The sequence below is a fragment of the Drosophila navojoa genome, chromosome 2 (assembly GCF_054131105.1).
Source record: "Drosophila navojoa isolate 15081-1374.11 chromosome 2, UAZ_NAV_1.0, whole genome shotgun sequence".
In the NCBI taxonomy this organism is placed as follows: Eukaryota; Metazoa; Arthropoda; class Insecta; order Diptera; family Drosophilidae; genus Drosophila; species Drosophila navojoa.
Window position 1 is genome coordinate 8,810,709 of NC_142890.1, and position 5,958 is coordinate 8,816,666.

Sequence of the window (5,958 nt, forward strand, 5' to 3'; positions counted from 1 at the left end):
GCCAGCAGCCAAGTGCTAGGAACTAAAGTTTGTTGCTGTATTTGCAAAATCAATGAGATCACGTGCCGACTTATGTCGCAGGCAGCCGAGCATCGTTAACTGGATAAAACTAATCCTATTGCATTTGCCTGAATGAATATTCGGCCTTGTTGCTGTCTGTTTGCTTAGTCCTTTGGGCGTTTTTATAAATTACATTTTTGTGTTTGATTAAGGGAAAAGCTCTGACAGCGCACAGCATCAAACGAAAGCGGCAACAGGTGGTTACGTCTTCTGCTCAAATGAAACGTTTATTCAGCCAGGCCAAGTGAACTAAAGAGCACATTAAAGCTCAACGAATTAAATGTGAAAGTATTTTCTGTACATCTGCAGCCATCAGCTGCAGATACGGATTGAAAACCTGTGCCCCGTTCCACGCGCAATGAACCCAACAGGTGAGCCCACGGCGGCCGCTGCTGGCGCTGACAGGCGAACGGATTGTCGGGCAGGTGGTCAAACGGGTGGACGGCCTGCGGCTGCCATTGCCTGACAGCTGGCTGTGACACTGACAATGGCAATGACAATGCCACTCAACGTCGCCGGCGCTGCGAATTATGAACCGCACGTGGTTGCTGTGCGAAAATCTGTTTGTAAAATTACGCCGGACAATTGTTAAAATCAGTGATTGCGCTGGACTTAAAAGAGTGTTATTTGGACAACGAGTTACATTGTGTTTAAAATATGCGCTGTCAGACCAGAATCCTTTGATTTCAGTCGCTGTGATGATATGCAATTACGTGAAAATTCTAATTATTATGCAAGCAAAATACGCTACGGGTTCAACGGTTTGATGTAAGCAACCGTAACGATCCAAACTATGGTTGAGCCATGCATTGTGCAACACAAAGTTGACGGCTGCAGCTGCTGGACAAGCAGCCTTCCCAGCATGAGTATCAACAGCAGCAGGAGCAGGAGCAGGAGCAGGAGCAGCAGCAGGAGCAGGCTAACTGACTGACTGCCTGCCAGACTCCATCTTGACCTATCGGTGAGCTTTGAGTGCTGTTAGCAAAGTGCTTTTAATATTCATCTAATGCACTCGACACCCTGGGTGCTGTTTTTGTATTGGCTTCATTTTTCTTGGCTCTTCACTGAGCTTGCTGCAGCTGCTGAGCGGGCAACTGCTACTAGCAGATTGCTGCAATTGAAAACTCAACAGAATGTGTATGTGTGTGTGTTGTTACCTGTGTGTGTTGTGTGCTGTAATCATTGCGTTGCAAGTGGCTGGCTGCCCACAATTTGCTTGGCCACTGCCATGATGGGGCTATTCAAATGCGAACGTGACGTATGCGCAATATTGGTGCTTGCTCAAACTGGGAAAAGTTATTGCCGCCCGACGAGGGCTTTGATTAATCAGTGTGGGGTATGCACAAGCTTTCAACATACGTCAGCAACAGCCTTATGTGATAACCATAAATACACAAATACAATGCACATCCACATAAACATAACACGTCGATGACTTGCATATTCCTTGCTCATCCAAGCATTGCATTTCGCATATTTTGCCAGCAACAGTAAATACCTACATGCATGTGCGTGTGTGTGTGTGTATCACGTATGATATATGCTAATATCTGCTCTTATTTTATATTGTTTATTGATTTAAGCTCTATTCTATTCTATTATAGCCGTTGACAGCAGAAATTCGCATGCAATTTTCAAAATGTCAGTTTCAACGGCTACTTAAGTGGATTTTGCGGCTAGTTTAGCAAATATTTGTAGTGCCTCGTAAACATTCATTTTAAAGTTTATATTCATTTTACACTTTAATTTTTTATTTATTTTTTTCCCTTATTTTACGTAACATATTAAGTCACAAAAATTAACTTTATTGAGTCAATTTGTGTTTGACTTAAATTTCAGAAGGATATTTTTCTTCAATTCGAATTAATTCCTAAAAATTTATTTCAATCTTTAACTTTGATTTAAAATTAGCTTTACCTAAAAATAAATAGTATTTATTTTTACAAAATATTTTTAGATCGACTTGTTTATTTATAAAATATCAGCGCACAACACAATGCCAGAATTGCCATCTGTTTCATTGGAAAATCCTACTGGTGTTGCTTCGCTTGCTGAACGCCGCTGAACTCGAGCATTTGTGGCTTTCTAGAGAAAATAATATTAAATTCAATATGGCAAAGTGCGCGAGACTTGGGCTTAAAGCGGAAGGACAGATGTTGATGTGCGGACACGTGCCCTTGCTTGGTTACGGCTGTGGTGGTGTCTGTAATTGGGCTAATAAGACGCTGGTAATTATAATTTAATTAAAGCGTTACCAGCTCCACACATGGTCTCCACGAGGAGCCTGACGCTCGTGTTTGCCATTAGAATTTTCCATGTGCAGCCAATTAAAGAGGCGGCAGCTAGAAGCAGCTGAAGAGGCTGCTGAGGTAGGAGCATATAAAAATTGATTTATGCCCCACAAGTCAGCTCCCCTGCGCATATGAAGTGTGTCTGAGTGTGCGTGAGTGTGTGTGTGTGTGCGTGTGAGTGAGTATGTGAGTTTGTTGGAAAAATACTGAAGCAAAATATTTCAATTGCAAGTCAAACACTTGGCGGAAAAGTTTGTGCGCAACTTTCGTTGAAACGAGATTAAAATTTGTGTAGAGAGTATGCCCAGGCAGGTAAGTTCTTTAATTGTGTCGAGCGAGTGACAACAAAGGCTTTAAGTACGGCTTTAAGTACTGCCAAATGTACAATGCGGCAGCAGATACTAAACTTCCTTTTGTTCGGGCCACGGCGTGCCTACAACAGGCAACAGTTTACGGCTTTTAGGTGCACATCATGTAATTGGGTTGCATAGGCAACGGCTCTGGGTGCAGGTGTGTGCTCATTTGTGTATTAATAAGCAAATTACGCAATTAATAACACACAGTGAGTGCTCAGATGTGCGCAAATGGTGCCACCCTGCAGCCAGATGAAAAGTGCGACTCACGTTGAGCAGCATCCTGCTGCAATATCTAGTAGGAAGGAAGCTGCAACAGCCGTGGCAGCAAAAGCAGCAGCAACAGCAACAGCAGGAGCTATATTAAACACCACTAAGCTAAATTAAGAAACAAGTGTGCTCTATACGCTTAATTATACACATATCGTGCAACGTGTGCAACCAAATGTGGCCATCGTCTGTAAATGGCCTTAAAGCGTGGCCACTGAACTCGCTCAGCTCGAGTGCCTGTGACATCTAGTGCGTGGCTGCACTTCTTTCGCGCTGTTGGTCCAATGATGGCCCTGCCTTGTTGCCATTTTATGCACACTGCCATTGCTTGAATGGGAATTGAGTTAAGTTCTCAGGCGATGCCATATGAAAATGTGCCAGCCAGGCAGTTTTTCATCTCTGGCTTTTCTTGTTGCTCCTGCTGCTGCTGCTGCTGCCACTGCTGCTGCTGCTGTGCTCTCACATGGAAAATCAAGCGAAATGTATCTGGCAGGCAGCCAGCAAACCAGGATAACCGACCGAAGCGAAAGCGTAAACCAGAAACGGCAAACGAATATTTATTACAGGTGTTTGCCTTTGAGTGACAGAAGCGCCAGCACAACAACCGCATTAGGGACGACTTTCATGAGATACTGAGCACCAGAAAAGAGTCTCTCAAGCAACTGTACAAATCCAAGCTTTGGGATATGCAATCAAAGGCGTAATAATAGCAGTCGAAAAATAAACACATATCCCTGAAATTCAACTTAAAGTCATATTATTCTAGTAAAATATCACCGGAGGACTTTCACAGAATACTTAAGCCAAAAGCTGATTTTAACTATTCAGTAACTAAGCGAAAGAGAAGAGTGAACAATAATTGCAAATTTTACTTTGCCATCATTCTCTTAAATCTTTAAGATTTCTAAAAAAAAAGAGGCTTATCGTTGCTGCCAGACAGACGATAGATAATTTTAATGCACCTTTGGGAGTCAGATAAATCGTAATGCCAATTATATTTGGCCAATATTAACCTAGACTGAGCCTTAATTGTTGAGAGGCAAATCGATAAAAAGGCAAAGAGAAATTCAGAATAACCAAATGTGCGTGGGTGTATGTGATTTTCGGGATTTTGTGTTGAAAAGTATGAAAATTGTGTAATCAGCTTTGTACAAATTGAACACCCAAAATCATGAGATAAGTTGATTATCAGAATTTGCCTCAGTTCCCAGAATGGGGACAACAATAATGAATGATGAAAATGATAAAGTTAAAGGAATACGCCAATACGTTACGAAGCGACTGCCAACAACGTGACGTGCAGAAAAGTTGTATGTGTTGGTGTTTTCAGTACTTTAAGCTTTTGCGTTTGACGGAAAGAGGAGCTAAAGAGCTTCTTAAGTATATGCACATAGATCAAGGTGTTGACTTCTTTAATATGTCAACCCGCCGTGCCTTTAAAGAGCACAAAATATTCCAGGTTGCATGCTGCAGAGCTTCGCCTGTCACTGCTGCGCCATTCACCGTTGTGCCCTAAGCCAGAGAGACAGTCAGCACTCTTCGTTGGTGACTTACCGACTGTCAGGTGCAACGTCCAAGTGGATTTTCTGGCTGCTTATGCAAATTTCGAGGGAGAGCTGCTGCTGCCTGCAGCGTTTCCTCTTTGGCCATTCAACAAAAGTTTTTCTTTCTGCTTGGCAGCTGATTGTTAGATTTATTGCTGGCACAAGGCACAAGGATACAATGTAAACGAGCCAAAATTAATGCGGTACGGTCGCATTGTTAGTTCGCTGCGATGGCGTATAGTAGATAAAGTAGATAACCTAAATACAGTTTGCATTTGTTGTTAAGCGATGGCCGACTTATGCGTATATTCATGTGCCCATCATATGTAATTAATTTGGCAACAGCTGTTTATCCTAATTAGCGATGAATCCTTGTTGTTTCCACATAAGTGGGTGACTGTGCCTGTGTCTGTATATGTTCGTCAGTGTGCGTGTGTATGTGTTATCTAGTCGTATCTATGTGAATCATTCTGGGGGCGGGTACTGCGCATTTATCATAGCACCGTTAGCTAAACAAAATGGTGGAACGTTTAAGCTGTAGTCAAAATAGTCAATATGTATAATGCTATGAGTATATAAAATAAATAGAGATATTTTAGGCATTACATGTCCCGAAACTTGTTCAAGGAGGAAGCAAACTGTTCTTAACAGCATTTTATCCATAACTTGATTTTCTGCTGGCCCCAAGCATGAAGGCTCAGCTCAACAATCAGACGAACCTTGAAATGTTTTAGGTAGCCCATTATCCATATTGACCAAGTAGTTAAAATCTCCTCTTGCAGCATCAGCTCAGCTGCCTAACTCTAAAGGATAACCAAAGTAATCAAAGCATAAATAAGTTTTCATTTTTTTTTTCTCATGAAAATCAAAGCAGAAATTTGCTAAATTGACAATGTCAACTTGATCATCAAGTAAAATGGCAAATAAAGCAAAAAGGGAGTGTCAAAACGGAAAACCCAACACAATTTTCTGTACAATTCACACTTTTATACGCTGTGTATAGCAGCGAGTGCCCCTTTATTCCCTTATTGCCCCATTTTGCTGGCCATCAGCAAATTTCTTGATGCTCTTCCATTTATTATGCGTCCCTTCATGTTGTCCTTCTGCTGCTGCGAAGCGGCGTCAAATGGCTAACAAGTAGCCGCGTATCAAAAAGAATTTCTGAGACCAAATTCCGCCAGCAAATCCGATAAAAATACAATGAAAAAAAATTACAAAAAAAAAAAACGCGCCTAATTAGTCCCGTTATTGATATACTACTTGGCCGAAAGTAATTCTCTCATTACCAAAATTTATCGCATGCGATTTTTGTCCGTAGCGCAAACGCCGGCAACAGCAATGTCTGTTGCTGTTCTGTCTTGCTGGAAAACTCACTGTGCTGTTCTGCTTGTGTGTTCCACTTCCATAACGTTCCATTTGGCGCTGTGGCGCCAACTAGAA